Source organism: Triturus cristatus, chromosome 7 (genome assembly GCF_964204655.1).
Source record: "Triturus cristatus chromosome 7, aTriCri1.1, whole genome shotgun sequence".
Classification (NCBI taxonomy): Eukaryota; Metazoa; Chordata; class Amphibia; order Caudata; family Salamandridae; genus Triturus; species Triturus cristatus.
The window spans coordinates 963,290,704-963,314,383 of record NC_140590.1 but is presented as its reverse complement, the minus strand read 5'-3'; positions in this window follow the sequence as shown (position 1 = coordinate 963,314,383).

The window sequence follows — 23,680 nt, the reverse complement described above, 5'->3', positions numbered from 1 at the left end:
TGCAAAGGGGAGCTGTTGGAGATATATTGCGATAATGCACAAGATATGTATTTATACTGAAATTTGATATTATTGCACCAAACCTTATACATTGTACTTTGATTATTGACAGATTAATTTAATATTGGTAAGGTCAGTATCAGCATTAATACAGTAGAACAGCTACCTGCAGGGGCATTCTTCGGACGGAGAAACTAAATATAAAGCAATTAGAACCTGATCTGCCCGGCCTAAAACTACGACAAATTTCCCAGGACAGAGGGAAGCCTCACAAACGTACATTCTCAAACACCTGGTACGCAAAAGTTAATCGGCTTACAGGGTGCGCATCAACAAATTCTCTGTTCTGCTTCCCCTGCTTTCTGTTTGGTGGTGACATTCTTTGAACAAAAAAGGAGTAACAGACTTGAAACATTTGTCGGACAAAATAAAAAAGCATGCACACACAAGAATCCATATGGAAAACCTGACGAGACTGGGAATGTTGGGAGACACACCGATTGAGCACCACATAAATGACGCATACCGCAAAACAATACAGAAACACACTGAAGCAGATGATAGGAATAGACACATTCTTTCAAAAATAATTGATTGCATTCATTTCTGTGGTGCTTTCAAACTGGCATTGCGGGGCCATGATGAATCTGAAAGTTTCTCAAATCCTGGAATATTCAGAGGCCTTGTGGATTTAAAAGCAAGCATAGACAATAAAATGGAAGCACATTTAGCAAGTGCTACAGTCTTTAAGGGTACCTCTAAAATGATACAAAATGAACTCCTTGAGTGTATGCTAGAAATTATGAGAAACCATATAGTTCAAAAGGTGCAAAACACAGACTTTGTGGCTATTCAGGCTGATGACACCACTGATGTGGCTACAAAAACACAGTCCGTATTAGTCTTTTGGTACCTTGACAATGACAGTAATGTTGTGGAGAGGTTCTATGGTTTCACACATTTAAGAGACTCTAGTGCAGAAACAATTGATTGATAGACTTTATTTCGATATATAAATAGCATAAAAGCTTTACAACAAGTGAGACTAGTCACAGTTATTACAATATGTACAAAAGAGAAATAAAAACAGTGACATAATCCAATAAAATACAGTTAAAAATAGAATTAAATTGAGACAGACAGCCTTTTTTACACGAATCAACCAAGACCACTTTAGAAATTTTGACACCCCACAAACCACCAAAGTGGATGTGTCGGACAATAAGAGGCGTAGGGCCACAATGTGCTGGCGAGTACCTAAGAGTCTACACAGTGGTTTGAGCCAGCGCCTTCTAGGTGCACAATAATCTGGGCATTCAAAAAGAATATGTGCCACCGTCTCGACCCGCGTGGGACAAAGGGCAAAGAAGGGGGAGGACTGGAGGGATGATTTCCACCGGGCTGTTAGGTCGCCTACCGGTAAAGTCCCCACTCTAAACTTGAAGTACAAGGCCCGGTCAAAGGGAATGCGAATCATGTTGAGATATGGTTCATAGGCCACCACGTCTTTAATCCTCAAAAAGGCTGCGGTGGAATTGCAATGACGTGGATCGACAGTGAGCTTATATGAGACCCATTCCCAATACAATTTCTTTATCGTGGCTTTAGGTGGGGCAAATCGAGTGACCCAGGCTTCACCAAGACCCAGCTCCCCTGAGAGGCATTTAACGTCCCTTAACCATTTAATCCTATGCCAGCCCCCCATTGCCATAACCTCGGACAGTGCCTCAGAATAAGAGGATAACTCGGGCACCCTCCACAACCGGGCCCACAGGAGCAAGGGACGAAGTTGTGCTTGGTCTGCAATCGATCTGCAGCCTAGATCCAACAGCACAGGAACTGTGGGCGTGCTCAAAGGGAGAGCCATCAGGTCTTTCAGAAATTTGCTCTCAGATTTTTCTAGTACTTCCAGGTTACATGTACCCCACAACTCCGCCCCGTACAAAGCAGCACTAACCCCTCTGGCTTTATAAATCTCCACAACTGGGGCGATAGGTTTAATTGTGGAAGAACGTTGTTTCCTAAGCAAAACACCACCCACCCTATTGTGGCTGAGGAGCATCTTAAGAATGTGCGGGGTCCAGTTCAGTGAATCGCTAAGGCGGATTCCCAGGTAGTCAAACTCTGATACCCTTTCTAAAGCAACAGAGTTCAAGGCCGGGGGACGCCCTAGTTTCTTAGGAGGATTCATGATCAAGAATTTGGTCTTGTCGACATTGATCACCAACCCCCTAAGGGAACAAAACTCCTGGAAGCGGTTTAAAAGTTTTTGAAGGCCCTGGGGGGTCTTTGAGATGAGGAGGGTATCATCTGCAAAGAGCAGTGTTAGAATCCGTTTGCCCGCCAGGGAAGGTGCGTCTGCGGGTTCTTTTAGCAGATACTCAACCACCCCATTCACATAAAGGGAGAATAGGGTGGGAGCTAGCACACATCCCTGGCGGACACCCCTCCTTACTGGAATCCTGTCAGTTTTCTCCTCATTCATACCCCATTGCACCTGCGCATAGTTGCCTGCGTGTAATTTCATCAGGAGCGATAGGATATAAGGGGGCAACCCCAGGCCCTGCAAGACCCTGTACAGTTCCTCCCTAGGTACCAGGTCAAAGGCAGTCTTAAGGTCAATAAAGGCCAAGTAAAGACTGCCCTTGCCCAGCACCACCACCTTCCAGTACAGGAGGGCCAATCTGAAGGCCTGCTCAATGGTCCCAGTTCCAGAGCGGAATTCAGCCTGGAGATCTGACAGAATGTTGTTGTCATCCACCCATTGGAGCACCCTCCCCAGAATCAACTTCCCTACCACCTTTTGGGATGAGTCAATAAGGCTTATGGGCCGATAGTTGGCAGGGTTGTCTCGACATCCCTTCTTAAATATAGGGATAACCTCCGCCCCCTTCCATGATTCAGGTACAGGGCCCCCCCCAAAATAGCGTTAAGTAGGGTGGAAACCAGCTTCCCCCATTCCTTAGGCTTGGCACGTAGCAAATCACGGGTATCCCATCAGGCCCAGCAGCTTTTAGGGGTACCAGGGACTTGATTACGGCCTCCGCTTCTCTGGTGGTAAAGGCATCACCCTCACTGACCCTTGTGTAGGCGGCCAGAGTAAAGGAGTCGATAAAAATCCCCTCAGGAGGAGTATAAAGGGACAGGAAATGGTTGAACCAGTTCTGGGCTGGGATGTTGCACGTCAGCAAAGTGCCAACAGGCCTGTCCCTAGATCTTACCAGACTCCAAAATCCCCCAGCATCCCTGCCCAAACTTTCCTCCAAGAGGTCCGCCCAGAACTTTTCCTCCCACTCTCTTTTTGCTACTTTTATGGTCTGGGAGTAGTCTTTCCTTGCAAGCCTAATTTCAGCCTGAGATTTAGCTTTAACAGCACCTACCAATACTTTTTTCTTTTCCCTGCATTTTTTGGTAAACCATCCCTGCACTTTAGGCGGCTTCTTCCTATTACCAGCGCGGGGAGCCATGCTTGGGACAATGGAGAGATTGCTCAGGGCCCTGGTTAAGTTGCAAAAAGTCATAGTGACTTCCTCAGGCAAACGGGTCAGCGAGTCCAGCTTACACTGTGCTGCAGCTAGGAGCACCCCTATAGCTGCCACTTTCTCTTCTGCCATGGTGAGCTTAGCCCACTTCAATCGTCTGCCGCAGTTAGATGGATAAACTTCGTGGGTGTTTGGTGCTATGCGGGATAAAGTTTCCCCCTGATCATTAAGCCACTGGGGAGAGAGGGCAAGTGAGAGGAGATTGTGATCACTCTCAGTTGTCGGCACAACCTCCATATTCCTCAGGATACTCCATGAACTGGCGTCAAGAAGAATATAGTCAATTCTTGACGTGTGGTTAGGCCTGTTATAGGTATGGGGTCCTGCTGGGTCAGACTTTGTCCTCCCATTGACAGCCCTAAGGTCAAGTTCCAAGTTTAGGGAATTAATCTGTACCGCCACTTGGGTCCACCTCCTAATGGGGGGCAAGGCTAGGGCAGGAATCCCTCTCCTGGAGTCCTCCTCATCAATACCCAATATATCGTCCAGGCCAAAGGGCTCAAACGTACAATTCAGGTCTCCCACCACCAGGACGCGAGATTTGTTGGGACGCTGCCTAAGCAAGCCTTCTAATAGAGCTATTATGGGAGATTGTAAACCTCCCTTCGTGCCTCTAGCATAGATATTAAAGATGTCCAAAATCAGGCCACCCCGTGCACCCTTTATTGAGATGTTAAGAAGATCGGGTGAGTTGATGCGATGCTGAACTACCTGACAATCAAGTGAGACAGCAACCCATATGAGAAGACCTCCCGAGGGGCGTCCCTTCCCTGAAGAGGGGGCTACAGCGGGAACAAAATAAGATGAATAACCTACCTTGTGGCAGGGCTCCCTACACCATGTTTCTTGGAAAATGCAAATAGAGTAACCCTCCACAAGGGCATTCCAGTCAGGTAGGCCCAGCTTCCTCGAGATACCCGCAACGTTCCAGCTCAAAATTCTAAGGTCTGGATCCGCCACAGCCGGCTCCCTGCGGGGCTCGGGGCTAGGTGTCCCCTCCATCTGATCTATTAGCCCTAGTCCACTGCCCCCACATGGGCCCTCTACAGGCAGGTCAATAACCTGCGCTAGGTGGGTGGCTTCATCTGGTGGTGAAGGAGGGATGGTATTACTTTTACCCAACTCATATGACTCAGGGGCGTAACCTAGACTTAGGAACCCGGTGGCCACCCCAGGGCAGGTATCGGTTCAATAACCAGGCAACCTCCCATGATATCCAGGCCAGGCTACTGGTTGGTAGAATGGGGGGGAGAAAGGGTTCTCAAAGTAAGAACAATTGTTGCTCCAGCCCACACTTAAATGAGTACCATTATAGTTTGCTACAGGCCTTGGGTAGAAATAGGTTAAATCTACTACACCAATGCCTGCTCCCCCAGTACCATACTTCTGGTTGCAAATCGTTTGGGCGACCCTACTGTCTTTGAAATTTACCACCACACAGTCTCCATCTAGGTGCCTATGTCAATAACCTACCCACCCTACCCTTCTCACTCCTAGGATCAGCCCATCTAGATCCCTAGGTAGAGGTCTGTTAATCTTTAACCAGTGCAGGGTTTTGTTTTTTAGTGCCTGATAGGATTCGTAGTGATCATCCTTCAGACAGGGTACGTTTGTGAGTATGACAACATACGGGTGGCACTCTGGGGGCAAATTCACAGGTGGAATTTTTAGGGCCGCTTTGGGGGGCGGTGCTTCTAGCTGGGACGCTTTTGGGAGATTAATACTATTTCTACTCGGATGGGCCTGTTCAGAGCTATTGCCATTCACAGTTCCCTTCGGTTTATCAGGACCCTTCCTACCGGGTAACTCAGCCCGGGTAGGCTTCTTGACCGGGGCAGTACGAGGCTTGGGTACATTCAGTTGTGCTAAGACAACTGGAGCAGCCAGCCCTGCTTGACTAGCACTGCCTAAAGGAACCGCAACATGGACAGCAGGGGCATTTGCCACTGCCATCACATTTGCAGTACGTGCCATATTAGAAGCAGTAGGAGTGGCCTGTGGGGATGCGGGAATCACCCGAGTGCCAGTTTCCCCTCCCGGTCCATCCTCCCTGATTCTGGAATGCAATTTAATGAGGGATTTTAGAGAAAAAAAATTGTCCAGAGTTGCCTGCTCAAACCTATCCAGCCTCTCTCCCAACCCTTTAACTCTCTCTACAAGCGGGGACAGCAATGATATCATTAGTTCCTCTATTTGTATAATTGTAAGAGGATCATTAGATGGAGCTACAAGGCAGTCTGATGTTAGATCTACACATATTTTCTCCACTATATTACCAGAATGCTCTCCCTCCTTATGCCTCCCGGGGTTTTTCGTGCCCGGCCCCTCACCCGCACCCGCTTTAATTCCACCTGCCCTGATGCCATGCTTCCTTGGTCTCTTATAGAGTTTTGGAAAGCTGCCTTTCCTCGGGCTATCAATCCTTTTCCTTTTGGTATGAGCTGAACTCTTAGGGGCCGACGGAGGCAAGTCAGGTGGCTCGGAGATACTGTTTTGAGTAATAGGAGTAATAGGGCAGGGTGTAGGGAGAATAAACTCGCAGGGCCGTAAGTCGGAACTGATACCATCAGTAGGAGTAAATATAGATATGGCAGCCAGGCTCTCCAGCCTATCTACACTAGCCCTCAGAGATGCAACCCGTAAATGCTCTAGTGGGGGGGAAATAGTTAACAGGGGGCCGGGGTTGCATACAGGTGAGGGAACAAGCGCCATGAAGCCCAGTGAGGACCTTTTGGACGGAGGGTGTTCATAGGAAAGGCGCCGCTCTGTCATTTCAATTTCCTTCTCTATGACAGTAGCTACCCGTGTTATGAACTGGTCCATAGTGCCTATGATACGACTGGTTCCCCCATCCCCCCCCCTCTCAGGCTCTTCCCTGAACGTGTAGACATAAACACAAGCTACACAAGAGGCCAGATATTAACAATAATAATATGCCCCCCTGTACCTACAATACAAACAATGATGTCAGGGGGGAGGCCCAGCCCAGCCTTGGCCAGCCCCGGACGGCCACAGACGGTCCCGCCCTTGTCCCGGGCTTCTCCCGGGACGCTCCCGCGCGCTCCCGTGCTGCGGCTAACTGGTACTGCTAAATACACGCGGGGGGCATGGCAAGCAGGGAGAGCGGGCCAGGTGTAGCAGATTGGCCAGGCAGGGACTCCTGGGAAAAAGAGTCCCTGCAGCTCCGCTCGCAGCCCTGCTACTGTCCCTCAGCAAGCCCCAGCAGACCTCCAGATGACAGCACAAAGTCCGGGACCCCCACCTGCAGGCTTCCCCAACGAAGCCGTACCCGCGCAGCGGGTCCGGCGAGGTGTGGCGCGGCGTGCAGAGCTGCAGAAGGGTCCAGGAAAAACAACCACCAGGCGAGGTCAGTTCACAAAGGTTCCCGCCGGGCAGAGGAAAAGAGGAGCTTAAATCCCACTGAGTGCGCGGGGGTGTGGCAAGCAGGGAGAGCGGGCCAGGTGTAGCAGGTTGGCCAGGCAGGGACTCCTGGGAAACGGAGTCCCTGCAGCTCCGCTCGCAGCCCTGCTACTGTCCCTCAGCAAACCCCAGCAGACCTCCAGATGACAGCACAAAGTCCGGGACCCCCACCTGCAGGCTTCCCCAACGAAGCGGAACCCGCGCAGCGGGTCCGGCGAGGTGTGGCGCGGCGTGCAGAGCTGAAGAAGGGTCCAGGAAAAACAACCACCAGGCGAGGTCAGTTCACAAAGGTTCTAGTGCAGAAACAATTACTTCAGCTATACTGCGTGAACTGAACTTGATTTTTCCAGAGCTGCCTCAAAAAAAAAGTGTATTGCACAAAGCTATGATGGTGCATCCGTAATGAGTGGAAACCTTGGTGGAGTACAGAAAAGAATTAGAGATGTGTACCCTAATGCTCATTGTGTGCAATGTTATGCCCACCAACTTAATCTTATATGCAACAGGTCGTATCAAAGATCTCCAAGGCACAAATTGTTTTTTACGATGTAGGAGGCATAGCAGCATTATTCTCACGTTCCCCCAAAAGAACGGAAGTACTTCAGGAGATTGTGGCCAAAAGGCTTCCAAGGGGACTCTCAACTCGTTGGAACTTTAACATACGTACAATCAACCTACTATATCAACATAGGGATGATCTTGAGAAATGTTTTGACGCCTTAGAAGCCAATGAAGACTTTCAATTCAAAATTCGGAATGAAGCCCGTGGCTTTGCTAGAACACTACAAGACACAGAGTTTCAGTTTTTACTTTTTTTATTCCACGACATAATGAATCATGTCGACAATTTGTACAACCAGTTACAAAAATGAGAAATAGATACTGTCTTTGTGCAAATAGCTACCAGTCTGTTTGTCACCAGCATGAGCAAAGTGAGAGATGGGGTTGACAATTTAGACAGCAGACTGCCAAAGGATTCTACTTTTTCAAACCGCAGGAAAAACATCACCAGTCTGGTCCGAATTGCAAAGGAGATATGTGGCATTATAATTGTGCATGCACAAGAACGTTTTTCTTTTACAAAACATTTGGTGAGTGCCGCATTATTGCAAAGTAAACACTTTGCAAAATATGATCAATCCTTCCCTTAGCAAGCTCTGAATGAGGTCTGTGGAAGCTTATCCTATGCTCAACAAAGAGCACCTGAAAACTGAGTTGACTGTACTGTACGGAATGAGTGTATACCGGCAGGGCACTGGTGCCATTTCTTTGCTGGCTTTAATTCAGAAACTTAATATGGAAAAGTCACTTACAGAGACAGTGGCTTTACTAAAAATAGTCATTACCACTCCTATGACAACAGCAGAGTCAGAACAATGTTTTTCCACTTTAAACAGAATTAAGACATTCCTGAGGAACACCATGATTCAGGAAAGACTGAATGCTTTAGCAATGCTCTATATAGGGAGAGACCTAGTTAAAGGAATCCCAGAATTTAACATTCAAGTTATTGAGAAGGTTGCTGCTATTAAAGACAGACATGGTGATTTTGTCTACAAAAAGTGAACAATTTGTTAATCCTAACATTTCTTGAACAGTTTGTGGCCATTTCTTGAATGCTGTTCATTTGTGACCTGCTCAGTTGATTCTTATCTGCTGTACAGATATTGGAGACACTGAAATTAATGGTGTATAACGTATTATGCTTAAATTCAATCTGTTTAATGTTCACCTTATGGTTGGTTGCTCTCAATGAGACGTACATTGCCTTGTAGGGTGCCCTACTACCTATTAATGTGTATTGCTTGCTGTCTCAACAAGTTCAGTCCAATAAATCACAGTAGCTTTATTTCCTCAATATACGTAATTTCTAAAGATATCAATAAATAAAGAAATATGTGAGGTACTCAGCAATATTATTTATCTGAAAGTCTGTAATGAAGATCTGTGGTTATATTGATAAGCTGCAACCTACATTATATTATCATACAAAATCTCTATATTGATGTAATCGCTACACTTTCCCAATTGCTTTATTAACATTCTTGCTTTCTAAATATCCTTGAAAATGCACCATTTGGCCGCTCTTTTTTCAAAATTTCCTCGGGGGAACCCCCGAACCCCTCCTGATACATTTGGGCTTGATCGCTACGCTCGCTCACCACAGTGCGCCGCACACACCTTTTACTCCTCACCACTTTCAAATGTCACCAGCCGCCATTGACACTCAACACAACTGAACTACTACTGTTTCACCGGCTACTCGCATTAGGTGTAAAAACAATCCTCTGTGATTAGAAAGATTTCATATTTATATCCTATCACACTTGGTGGGCCTGGGTTTGTTTTCTTAGGATTGCGGAAAACTTAATCCTTAACCAAAATTTTGACCATGATTAGTCAAGACTCTTATGGTCCCCCTGGATGCTCCCATCAAAATAAAAACCCCGAATAATGACCACCCTGGCTGAATCTTGGGTTATCCCCCTCCCCTCCTCCCTGCCTCCTCTCTTCTGCACTCTCCTTTTCCTTTTCTGTCTCTTATTGCACATCTTTCATCGAGAAGTACATTTCTCCCAGACCAATGGAATTCTACAGACAATACTAGGATTTTTTCAACAAAATAACTTTTTGTCTCACAACCCCACATCATACGATGATCCATAACTCCTGACTGGTAGAAATACTTTGCCTGTCTGACAGACTGAAACATGAGCGTTAGTAATGTCATTTGCTTCTCATCTGTCTTATTAATTTGTTTTCATATATTTTGTTTTATTGATATGCCTAATAAAAAAATAATTAAAAAGGAAATAATCCACCCAGGCCTAGTAGATATGTCAAGGGAGGTAGGGGTTTAGGAGTAAGATGCCAAGTATTTAAGATATATTTATATATGACTTTAAAGCTACTTTTGACTGTGTAAACAGGGAGTTCTTTTGGAATAAGCTGAAGAAGTGGTGTCTATCCGACACTCTGCTAAGAGCAATCCACTCACAGTATTCACAGACCTGGATCCAAATAGAAATTGGAGATGGCACGAGTATATCCGGAAAGATTCCAATTTACCAAGGATTAAAGCAGGGTTGTGGGTTAGCACCTCACCTTTTCAATCTTTTTATGGCAGACCTCAAACATGCTCTGGATCAGAAAAGTTCCCATACTCCCGCCTGGACCCCCTTCACCTTACCCACCTATCATATGCAGATGAGATCATGCTATTTAGGCTAACCAAAGTAGGCCTACAAAGATCACTGAACGGCCTTGCACACCAAGCAGGAATCAACCACCTGGAGATAAATGTGACCGAAAATCAAAAAAAGTCTGTCTTCGACTAACATAGACATAACGCCTCAGTGGTTCTAAACGACATCCAACTGGAGTCAGTTACTAACAATAAATATCTGCGGCTATACCTAGATTCAAGCGGAACCTTAGTGCAGCAAAAACAATACATTGGGAAGAAAGAGTCGCAATAATCCCATCCTTTACCACCTTCACAAAAAAATTGGAAGGGCCAACTTTTCAACTACTCTTAACAGTCATCACATCCAAGTTATTACCAACCATCAATTATGCTAGTGTGGCGATGAGAAGGCTGAATGTGGCAAAAGTGGATAAAAGGCAGATCAACAACTTTTGGCGAGTGGTCCACCTACCCCAGAATTCATTTTCAGCATGAATTTCCCTTGGGTTAGGTAATACAAAGCAAGACCTAGCAAGAAGAGCAACAGCAATAAAAAACTGATACAAGATCAGCCGAGGCCAAGACACATTAAATAGTGCCTTATGGTCAGCTCTTCAAAGCTACCAGCATTTTGAACATTACAGATGTTTGAATATTTCTATCAAAGACTTGAGCTTAACAGAACTATGGGTGGCAAGGGTGCCATATGATGCCATCAAAAAAAGAACCAACAGGCCTCAAATTTAGCTCCCGCTCGCATCCATGGATGGCAATCAAATGTTATGGCACAGTGTTCCCTGCACCCTACTTGGCAATTCCGTTTCAAGTATGCATCGAATGCAGCCTTATGGCCCTACACATGTGCAACATACCTGCCATAGCAAATAAAGCAGCATAGAAACACATTGGTCGGACATCATGTAGGTTCTGCAAAGAGAAAGAAGAGGACCTCATTCACTTGATCTGCATCTGTCCTCAGGTGTGTAAGCTTTGTCTGCAATTACTAAAGAGAAGTTTTAATGACAGAGGCATCTGTACGTGCAGGGAATCCATAATAGCATACCCTAATCCCAGCGACCCACAGCTAAACTGCAAATTCGTAAAATTCTTGGCAACGGCCCTTGGCGAGAAGCCTATGATCATTCAAATTCCATAAAACTGACCTGGGTAATATTCATTGCGAATAGAAGTCCACAGCAGCCAGGCTTATTTATGCACAATCTTAGAGAGTAGCCTGCGATCAATCAAATTCCACAAGACTGTCCTGGGTTGCATCCACGGCGAAAAGAAGTCCATAGAATTTTAGCTTATTTTACACAAGCATTACTCCAGTTTTACACAATCGAACTTGGCCTAGGTCCTCTTGTACTACTAATTGATGATTAGTATGATTGACTGCCACACAATAAATGCCCACGGAAGCACCTTGTTAACCGATTTTTAACCCCACTGTAGACAGTTTTTTATCTGTAAATATTTAAAGTTTGAAAAGGGTCTATATATCCCACCAGCTCTTAACTATTAACTCATTTTAAGATGTTCAGTGGCAGGAAGCATCCAAAGGTTAAAGTTGACTGATTGTCTTACACCTTCCCTCAATTTAGCATTTTATATCTGCCCATCTGCGCAAATACAGGACAAGTATTTAATCTATTAACTCGTGTTAAGATGTATGTTAGCAGGAAACAAATGGAATGACTTGTTGAATTTTCTTTTTGGATGCACTCTTTATGATGTTATAAATTGTAATGAATCATAGTTTTAATCTGTGAGATTGTTATTGTTTTAATTAACTGAAACAATAAACTTGAATTTAATAAATAAAATGTTATGTTATACATGGTTCTCCTCGTTACTCCACCACCCCTGTGTACACTTCGGAAGCAGGAGCAGATGGTTTTGTGGGGCCTAATACAACATAAAATTATAGATTGGTAAACTTGGATTAGCGGGCATGTTTTTCACCTCAGGGTTTTAAGTGACACGAACTTCACTTGTCTATTTGATGTCACTCGGAACCTCTTGGTGAAACTTATCTAGAAATCTACATAATGCACTCTGGTTTCATTTCCTGGTAACAGTGCTGCACAACCTCCTAGATCAATGGTTTATAATCTTTTCACTTCTGTGGACCCCACCTAATCATTACTGGAATCGGGGGACCCCCACTGAATCATTTTTGAAATACATAGCCCCTTACTGAGTCATTACTAGAAGTCAAGTACCGTCGCTTAAACAATTTTGATGATTTAAACCTCTAAACATTACACAAAAATACACAAATAAGCATTCATCAAAGAAATTAACACATGATGAACTATTTACATTAATTCACAAATATATAAAAAAAATGTTTTACTTTAATGGGAAGGTTGGGACTTTAGCAGATTCAGCTGAGGCCACCCATCATCCATACTATATCCAGGGCCACTGGAATTATGTGATTCTACAGCTGTAGCTTTTTTCTCATAATTAAGAATTTGCCCCATAGTCCATTGTCTGCTGTATAATCTGCAGATTTTAACAACCCAAAAATTGTTTCTAGCTCAAACGTATCAAAAATTACTAGAAACGCAGCAACATACATGTGTTCATGTGCAGTGGAAGGTCCTTCACAAAGGTTAACTGGTCATCTTTCATTTGCCTATTTCTGTATTTAGTTGTAAAACTGACGCTAATGAGGTGACATCTTTGCCCAGACGCTATTATCATGTGTAAAAATGACAAAATAATGAATTATTACACTCAAAAAATGTGCCGCATTATGCTGCATAATTTGGCTTTTCCTGCCACATTTTATTGTGCTCCCTTCCTACATAATTCCAGTGTCCCTCACTATATCCTGTATGATGCATTTGAACTGCTCCCACGAATCAGTACGAGGCCACAAACTGAGGGGCTTATTTCTGAGCCCTTGCGTCACATTTACACCGCTGTTGCGTTACTTTTTGTGACGTTGCGGCAGCGTAAATAATGCGCCACGTTGCTCCGTATTTACAAAGTGATGAATCTACCTAGATGCGTCACTTTGTAAAGCCCTGCACTACATTATACTTGTGTCAAGTATAATGTATGTAGGGTGGGCGTCCCCCGCATCAAAGCGTCATAGAAGTGGTGCATTGAAATCTAAAGGATTTCAGTGCGCCACTTCTAGGACGCCAGTGCGTCAAATCCTTACGCCTGCTTCATAGCAGGCATAAGGGTGATGCAGTACTATAATCATAGACCTCCTCCCTGCATTGCTAGAGTATGAATCACGCTTCTGACACAACTCCAGCAATGCGTCAGTTTTTTGCCGACAGATACTTCAATAGTATTGACATATCTGTCATTCCATGCGACATGATGCATCATACAGTAAATAGGACGCATTGATGGTGTCGCAAGGAGGGCGCACAGAGAAGTGTTGCCTTGGTGCTTTGTCACAGCGATACGACACTTCTCATAAATAAGGCCCTTCATTTTTAGCCTCCAATTTCACATTCCTTCACATCAACGCAACATTTAAAAATGTGTCATTTTACATTGTGCTTCCTTAATTATATACACTTTATTAATCTGTTAATATTATCTCATTTTCCGATCAGCTGAGAACCCCCTGAGTAGGCGTCGCAGACACCCAGGGTCCCCGGACCACAGGTTTTGAACCGCTGATCTAGATTGTTCCCAAATAACATACCGTGGTCACAAACGCCCTCATCATGCCACTGAACGAAGTGGGATACAAAGAGTCTGACCAGCTGGGCTTGTTCTCGGCAAGTGCCCTGCTCGGTTGCAGGCATTTAAAAGTGAGGCACCAGCAGCGCAAGGGACTTGTAAATAAGCCCCATAGTTCGTGTGGGAGACGCGGGCTCCCACACACCACGCCCAGCACTCTCATTTTTATTGGCAGATTTGTTCAAGTATGACCGAGTCTATTAAAGTTAATTCCGAAAAGCAATTGTTTGCCTCCAGCAAATTTCAGTGAATACCCCCTGAACTCTAAACGGAGAAAGGGGGTTCGTGTTACAAATGGCAACAGTCAGACTGTGCTCGGGTCCGCGCCTGCTCCGCGCGCGCACACCGCCCATGAATGTCGGCACACAGCGGAGCAAACGCCGAAGTATGGAGGTGTTTTGATGTTTTGTTTTTCGTCTGAGATTGAAGTCCGGTGTCTCGGGACCCGGTGACATCAGATGACCTTCCATCTCCATGGACAGGGCCGGATTTCATCCCCTCGAGGCTGCCCCATACAAATGGCCCGGCTCTCAAGGGCAGGTGTAAAGAAATCCAGCGGAAGGCCCCCGCGCTCCTCGGCGCGGGCCGCGCTCTTGCCTCGGGAATTAGATTTCACAAATGATTCCCTTTTCTCCTCCTGGCTCGCAGGGCATCATTAAAGAACTCGCATGTAACCCCGTGGACCCCTGGGTTGTTTTAAAATAATTGGCCTTGCATTTAAATGCTGTTAAGTATCCCACGCAGTGGTAGGACGTTCACTCCAATTCTTTCAAATGGTTCCTTTTGTTCCTTGGCAGAATTCAGTGCTCCATATTGGGTCTATGTAGACGTGTCAATACAGACCTGCTTGTGTTCTCGTGAATGTGGACTTTTTGTGTTTGCATGAAGGTACTGCAATTTCTACGTTGCATTCATGCATTTCTCAGCATCAACCAGCGGCCTTCATGCCTGTTTTGGCCGTTCCCTCGTCCGAGACTACACCGGGCACAAAGGTACTGATTTAGAGGGGGCAACAACTGTCACGTGCCAACACGATTTGCGGTAGGTGTCCTGCAATTTTTTTTGAGCCCCGTTTAGCAACTGGCTCAAAAAATCCAGTAAAATCGGCACCTTTTTTTGACGAAATAATCTTTTATTGTCCCATTTTACTACTTTGCTATCGCGCTTACTACCTGCTGGTCAAAGTTGGAAAATGCAAGTGCAAAACACGTGAAAGAGTTCTTTGCCTTCAGCTAGATAAGGGCGCTTGCCTTGAGCTAAATGGGGCGCATGCGGCATTTTACTGCCAGCGCTCGCGCCCACTGTGATGCCCATAGTAGGAATGTGCTTGGAAGAGAACCGAGCCATTTCTGTAAACTGCAGCACGTCAGAAAAAGGTTTCTAATATATTTCACAAAGAAAAAGGGAAATATATGGGCACCGGCCATTATTTGGTCTTCTCTTGTGTTGGCAGCCGCGTATTTGGCGCTCCCTCACACCCTTGCTGAGAGGCGCTGAGAGGTGCTTGTGGTGGAACAGGGCGCATTGGCACTTTTAGCACCCAGGCAGGCAACGTGGGGCGTTCTTCACTTCCCCTCTCTACTTGCCTGGCCCTTCAGTTTACCAGCTCAAAGGGCACACAACACATAGGGGCCTCTGATCTCTCTCTACATCTGATATTCCCACTCTGTTCTCTTGCTTTAGAGCATTAGTTACATCAATTCATTTTTGTAAATCGCTTTAATGTAAAGTGCTACTAAATTAATACATTATTAAACATAAATAAAATAGTTTCATATATTAAAGGGCAAAGGCAAACTATCGCACTCTTCTGTGCTAGGGAATTATGAAATACTGCAAGTATGTAGTTATTGTTTTAAAGTTGCCACATAAATGTTATGACATTTCACTTCGAATTATTGCCTTCATGTAAGAATAGCCTAAGCTATACTCATACATGAATGCCTGAGCTGGTCACACATTTGCTAGAAAATGGCTCTGCAATTAATTGCATGAATGCTGGGGCGCTGCACTGGGAAATATTACAATTACGTGGCAGATATCTTTCAGAATTACAGCATGCACTGTGAATGGCTAGGGGGCTCGTGTATATATTCCTCTGTAATTCACTGGCCACCTTTTGTCAGTATGCTGAGGCACTGTCTTTGAAATGAGATCACACTTGCTGGGACATTATGAAAGGATACATTCTATATGTGCGGGACACTTTACATATTCTAGGGTTTTGCATATACTCTGAGAAATCACTCTGAGGCGGATTTCATGCATATGATGGTATTGAAGCGGAAATTATTGCCCATACAGTGTGGTGTTTAGGAATACTTTTTATTAAGTCAATAAATTGGTAATTTATTGTTGCACAGCTGTATAATATGCTGGTGCATGATGTTCAAAACCAGGGATTTAAGCATCCTGAGAGCAAAAAATGATTTATAACACTATTTTTATGCACTCGCACGCATGGTGGGTAAATAGGATGTACATTCAGCAATACACAGTTAAATTAAGACGTGTGCCAAACAATGACAGATTGGCCACATGTGCATGCACACCAGTCTGAAGGAAGACACAATCACCCACAATGCTCATTTTCTCCATTTATTATTGATGCAATGTCGTGCCTTTGGTAGACACAGAGTGACACATAAAATATAAGCTACTTCTCTCCTACTGCAAGAGCCAAATGTGTAACAAAAGACAGCAGTTCCACCAGGCAATCAGGACTTAGGAGAGTTCATCTATTGTGGAAAATTCAATAACTCTGCCTTCTTCTATGACTGATCAAATTCATAGACCAAACGGATTACCTTAATAGACCAAATGAAAGAAGCATAGTGATCGTGGAGGCATGCTCATTCTCAAATCCAAAAAACTTACTAACAGCATAATTCATATGGCCAGTCCCACATGGGAGCGACAATGTTTGCCCCTGAGTCTTTGAAAACCTGATCTCTACACCTGATCAACATATTAGCAATTGTGCATCTCATTGAATGATGCAGGTTATCCAGAGGTGGATGCCAGCTCCCTGCATAATGGGCACAAAACAAGTAGAGCCCTATTAATGTAACTACTCCAACTCTCCTTTCAGACTTTGCCATCCGAGACCCTCAATAAGAAACAAAGCTTATCAGGTTTGTAAATGTTTGCAATAACAGCTGGCTAGATTAAAAACATCTAGCAGAGGGAAATGCACATTGCAGCAGGAGAGCCCTTTAAACTTAGAACTCTTTCTAAAAATTACTATTTACATCCATCTCACGCAGCTGTTCATCAATCAATCAATCAATCAGGGAATTGTAAGCACGCTACTCACCCGTGAGGGTATCAAGGCATTCATGGCCCACCATATTGTGTATCTGAAAGCTTGAGCTAGTCTAAAACGTTTATCTCACTTTAAAAGTAGCGATAGTAAGTTTACATCATAAGGACCATTAGTTTAATATAGATATATACATATGGAACATTGCTAAAACCTGCATAGCAAACATCTCAATAGTGATTTATGATTTTTGAATGGTCTTCAGGGCACAAAACTCCATGACAATATTTTACCATGTCCATAGGTGGAGTGCATTGGCGGGCCAAGGCAGGAATTTCCACAGATATGCTTATTAGTAATAAGTGGTAACGCCTACAATTGGTGGCCTTGCAGATGAGGTAGCGTTTGTGTAATCAAATTGTACATTATAAACAAGTAAGCAGAACATACATGTACACTTAATTTCCCATTTAAATCTTAAAACTATATTGTTTTTGTTGAAAGGAGTTTGCAAAGACATGTTGTTGCAGGGATTCTGCTTATACACAGAACTATGCGTAGAACCCCAGGACCTCAGTGAGTTGTGGTGTACCAGAAACTCACCTCAGAACCCAGAACCCAGTATCCGGCTAGCATAAGTGTCCCATTCGTTATCCGAGATTTAGCTCGGCGGTCCCAATGAAAAGACAACCCAGAACAAGCGACTCAGTACATACTCAGGAATGGTGGGAATCGGAAATACCTGTTCGTATATTATTCTCACATCAGTCCACAACAAGAATCAACAGAGACACGGTGAAAATAAAAAGAGTTTATTTTTATAGACCACGTGTCCTAATATGCAGTACTTTGGCTAACACAAGCAGACAAATGATTAAAATCAAAACCATCAGCATAGTTACAATTCCATAGAATATAAAAGGGGTGATCATGTTATAATGACAGTGGATACTACCACCTTCCCTTTACTAAGAAACTAATATTATTATTAGACTAACAGAAGGTCTCTTAGGCTTGAATAGGGGACCCCATACCTCAAAGATCAGCTTAGTGAAATCACATCACAGGAGCATCAGGAGTCTTCTCGCAGGAAGGCTCGTCTTCGGTCTGAATAATAAACATGATGTCTGTGATATTAAAAGCACCAACTTTCAGGTATGTGCAGCTGCTCGTGTGTTATGACTAAATAGTGGGTCGATCAACCTAGAGTGGAAAACATGCATTGTCTAACAACTCAGACTGTTTGTCACATCGTGTGCAGACCAAGGTCGCTGCGCAGAGCTCAGGACGGTAACAACAGATTGCTCTCGTGTGAGGCAAAACTCGAGTCAGCAGTTTGTTTAAGCAATAACATGTGAACGCAGTGTCGTGTGCAAAAGCAGCAAGATGGCTTTCTAACTTCTAACGTGGTTATGCTAACTTAACAATGCATGTACGTATTAAGGAAGTCCTTACTACATGCCCCCTTGATCGAAGCACTACTTAGTATGCAAGAAAAGAGAACGCAGAGTTCAAGCGCGACAGAGCAGAACAAGGCGTATCCAATTTAAAAAAAAAAAACACCGGTCAGTGTAGGCAAAGTCCGAATAGGAAAAAACCAAAAGTGGAAAGAAAAAAAACAAAAAACCTCAAACGTGCCGTGGGGGGTGAAAAAATGAAAAAAAAAAAAACGCCTCACCGGGCAGAAGTGCAGACGCACAGGGACAGTTCAAGACACGTGAGGAAAACACAGTGGACGATAGGTCACTCAATCCATGAAAGTATAGGCAGCATATGTGGCCACTGCTTCCAGCAGAAAATCATTGGCACGGCCACTGAAGGTTTCAGCCATCCAGTTAAGCAAAGAAAAGGAACATACGTGTTCTTCTATTAGCAGAGCCTCTAGCACCATCAGAGGGCAACCAGCGTGTACTTCCAAATAACTCATATCCAAGAAGTCATATGCCGCTCTCACGATGTCCCAATTACCCAGGATACCATGCGCCGCACCGCAGGCCATAATCCGAACACCAGAACAGGCAGACTCGTGAGACACTAAGGGCCTCATCAGTCGATCATAATCCGGGTCCGGAGACACCATGTTGGATAAGCACAAATCCATAGGCCATTCAAAGGGACAATCTAGGCAGTGGAAGACAGGTTGCACGCAGGTGAAGTAGGAATACCGGAAGGATAATCCATATGCCAGGCTCAAAGTCGCCAACGTCAGGACACCATAGTAATCAAGCACCCTGTCACGAAGAAGCTGCAGGCGGGACAGGCTGTCGTGTGGCACAGAAAGAGCAGCCATTCCACAAGATGAAAAGTAAAAGTAGCACACCTGCCACTAGAGCCAGAATTAACGGGACACCTCCAAAGACGCTGGAGAAAATAGAATGAAAAAATGCCGGAATCACACCAAAAATAGTTTGGAAAGAGGTCACGAGGCCCGAGCCCACAAGTTTAAAAAAATGAGCCAGGCCAGTCGTGGACGAGGCATTGAAAATTGTTTGGATCAAAGCTCCAAAATGCAGGGGGAGGTCAGTATTCAAAAGCGCCTGTACCTCAGTGCGCGTATTTGCTACGTGAAGGACAAATGTTTCCCGGGAGGAAGTCAATGGCACCTCCTTTTGGGACAATAGCGCTCTTATTCTGCTCATCTTGTTGAACTCTGCTTTCAAGGTTGGAATCGAAGGCCAGATGGAAGCATCCAGCCTCCCATGCGGGGGTGGAAACAGAACGTTATTGCAGCAGACAACCCTCTGTGATACAGTTACTATATACGGGATCCCTACTAACATCCCGCAGCAAGCTTCATCTTTTAAAATTAAAAAACTACCGTTTGCAAGCAGCGTGAAAGATGGCGTAATCACTGGTACCGGGATACCTTTGAGGACGCAGGCCAAATTCGGAGCGTGTACATTACAAGCTCCGTGCAATTGAATGTGCCTACATACAACAGAATGATCAGGTGACGTTGTACATTCTTCACCCTTCAGATAAACCTCAGTACCGTCCCTTGTACATCTATACGTAAAGGGGAGGGACCAGACTTCATGTATGAAAGCGGTACCCAGCTGTTCATATCTACCCAGAGCATAGTGTTTCATACAAGAGGTAAACTTAAAAAGTGCGAACGGTAGAGTTATCAATCCGTGTAAGAGCCACACAGCGGAGTCGACTTCCGCAACAGAGAAAGGCAACGGCTCCAATTTTTCAATATGTAGCAAGGAATATGTAGCATCCTTCATGGACATGAACTGCTGTCTGTCAGTAAGGTTAAAGGGAAGAAATAACGATGTTGTATTCAAATAGTCCCAAGGGACCTTCCCTGCCTTCAATGTTTGTAATGTCCATGCAAACTGCATAACAGAACGCAACTGGTTTTGACCATGATACAACACAGACATATCATCCTGCACAATATCCACAATTGAAGAAACAATATTATCTAATGTATAAATACGAGAAGAAAGAGTGTTAATGCTGTTATCAATAACTGCTAATACTTTTTCCATATTAGCCTGATCAATAGCTCTCAATCTTGAAGCTGCCTCAATTTGCGACAGTTTCCATACTTCGTTGTAAATAGCATATGCCCATCTCTTGGATCTGCCACCCACAGGACCTTTAACAAAATCATTCAAATCTATTTTGTCATGTAACTTTGATAAATGAACTTTGACAGATGCCAAGGTGGAATGTCGCAGCCAGGACTGACATAATTTCCCTACAGAGTATGTAGTTACTGTATGTGACGACTCAAACCGGGGGTCCACGCGATCTTGAGTATATCCCGGTTTCAGTCCTAGAAAACGACGTTGACAAGTATCAGAACCGCTTTGCCAAATTAACCATCCCTCACTATTAAATTTCGAAATATTGAAAGACGAATTAGAAACTAATAACTGCAAAGCAGGAAGGGACAGATCTGTGTGATTATTCCAATTTGGGTAAGCACCCAGATCCGGCACAGAAGGCGAATTTAGTTTTTTAGAAGTGGCCAATCCGAAACAGGTGGTTTGGAAGATGGTTGCATTTAAAAACAACATATGATTTGGTACTAGACAGGCACGGTGTAAAGCTTCAGTTCCCTGAACCTGCCACGGTTTGGAACCCCAAACCGACTTAAGATCAATAGTAGCCTTCCATAGATCATAACCTTTGATTGACAACTCATCCATAAAGGACTTAGAATATAGCAATTTGGTGTGTGTCAGTCTAACCTTGGAGGCAGACTCAGGCTTAACTTTAAAATAAAAGGATGCCGGGGATGACACACTGAAATCAGTAAAATAAGTAAACTTATCAACCAATGTATGTGAACTGCCAAACGAGGGGGTGGGACAATGTTCCCACTGGGTAAAATTTACAAAATTTCTAAACGAATTTGATTTATGCAGGAAGTGATTGCCATAATGTTGAAAACAATACTGTTCCGCATAATTAGCCGCATTGTCATACAAATCCTCAGCATCAAAGGCGGCATAATATTTCAAATCTGAAAACAGTGCTTCAATGGCGTGTACATCCCAATCATCAGAACGTATGTTCTGTTTAACTACATCACCCATAGAAACACGAAATACATTAGGCACATTAATGACCTCTGTAGGCCCATGAATTTGAAATTTAACAGCATCCCATGCGATTCCATCCATGACGGGCCAGGCAGTAATATTCACAAAAGTCTGGTCCCTTTTCATGATGTGGGACGAGGAGTGGGGGGCCAAAGTTCCATTGATAAGTCTAATTGTCGATCTCTCTTTGAGATAATGGCCATCCACCAAACGGAAGAAAACCACAACAAATCCAATGGACATAAACAAAAAAATACCAAAAAGCAACAACCAGATGTATGTCCAAGGGGCTATCAAAAATGTTTCTTAAACCAGCTCACAAAACCTGCAATGTTTGATGGGGGAGTTGAGGGCAAAGAGTGAGTGTCAAAGGAAAAACGGGACTGGCCAAGTGCTGTAGATTGTAAAACAGGCGAAGGTCCACGTGTAGGATAAGCATACTCAGTCTCTTCAGGCAAACCACCAGCCGGTGGTATCAGTAAGGGATCAGTAACTGAATGCATCTCGATGGCAACATCAGACAAGGTGTTAGAAGCAGGAACCAACATTGAATGTCTTTGCATCGTCTGGCATGAAACTGCCGGAGTCATACTAAGAAGTATCGGCCACTCGCTGAAGTTTGACATTGTCAATAGAGATGTACCTGTTTTCTTTGCGACCAGGAAGTGGAGGTAAAATGACTGTTCTTGTACCCTGCACTCCAAGCACTGGAACTGGTGCACGATAAGAGGGGCCGAACTCCTTCTTGTTCTCCACCTTCTCACGGACCAGATCTCCAACTCGGGGTAGCCAGCCGACTACCGGAATCTGAACCTCAGCTTCAGATGTGGAGGGCAAATGTTCTTTCGAAAGAGAGTCTCTGGCTTCTTGTAGAGTCTGCAAAACAGCACAGTGATCATCTACATCAAAGGGTGCGGTCGACGCCGCAATGTCTAGACCATCAAGGCCTGGAACAAACATTCTGATTCCGAAGAGCATCATGTACGGGGTCCGCCCACCCAGAGACCTTCTAGGGAGATTATTAAGTGCACGTTGGACGTTATACAAATGGGCTAGCCAGTTCCGGCCTGTGCCTAAAACACGTGCTGTCAATGATTGCTTTAAGTCACGGTTCATTCGCTCCACCACACTATTACCCTCAGGTCAGTAGGGAGACGAAAATTTGACAAGGACCCCCAAATTTTTCATAGCCTCCTTGTAAGCCTTAGAGGCGAACGCAGGGCCCTGATCAGAATGGAAGGTACCACACGCAAAAGATCCCACAAAGACACGCAAATCCCTGATGACAGTCCGCGAGTCAGCACTCCTTTGTGGCCATACCCATAGAAAACGTGTGCACGAATCCACTGCAACCAAGATGTACTTGTACGCAGTATCAGAAGAAAAAGGACCGCAGTGATCCAAATAAACACAACCAAATGGCTTATTAGAGATGTACAGCTGTGTCTGTGGTGGGCGCGCAACAGTAGAAGGTTTAATCTGTTGGCAAATGTCACAATCAAGAACATATGCGCGCGCTTGTTTATATAAACCAAACCACCAGTAACGTTGTTGTAGCAGAGATATTGTAGCTGACACACCGGCGTGGGCTGACGCCAACCCCTCGTGCGCAGCTAGGATCAGTGCTGGTCTGCAGTCCGCGTTGGGAATAATTCTGTCACCAACGTCGTTAATCCTCACTAATGGGACGTTATCAGGACTTAAATGATAAATATACCGAGAGGGAAAACCCTTCGGGTAATCACCTCCCTTCTCTGTAGCAGCAATAGCTGCCAAGATGTCATCATCAATCTTACTTTTGGATCTTGTAACTGCTGCCACTAAGTATGTAGCCACTGCTGTTTTCGCTGCCTCGTCAGCTAAGCTGTTGCCGACAGCATGGACACCAAGCCGCTGGTGACCAAGAGTGTGAATAACACTCACGAGAGGGAGACGTTCTTTAAAGTCTGCCACTCGAACCCAAAGCGTTTTATGCTTAATTGTGCTACCTTTA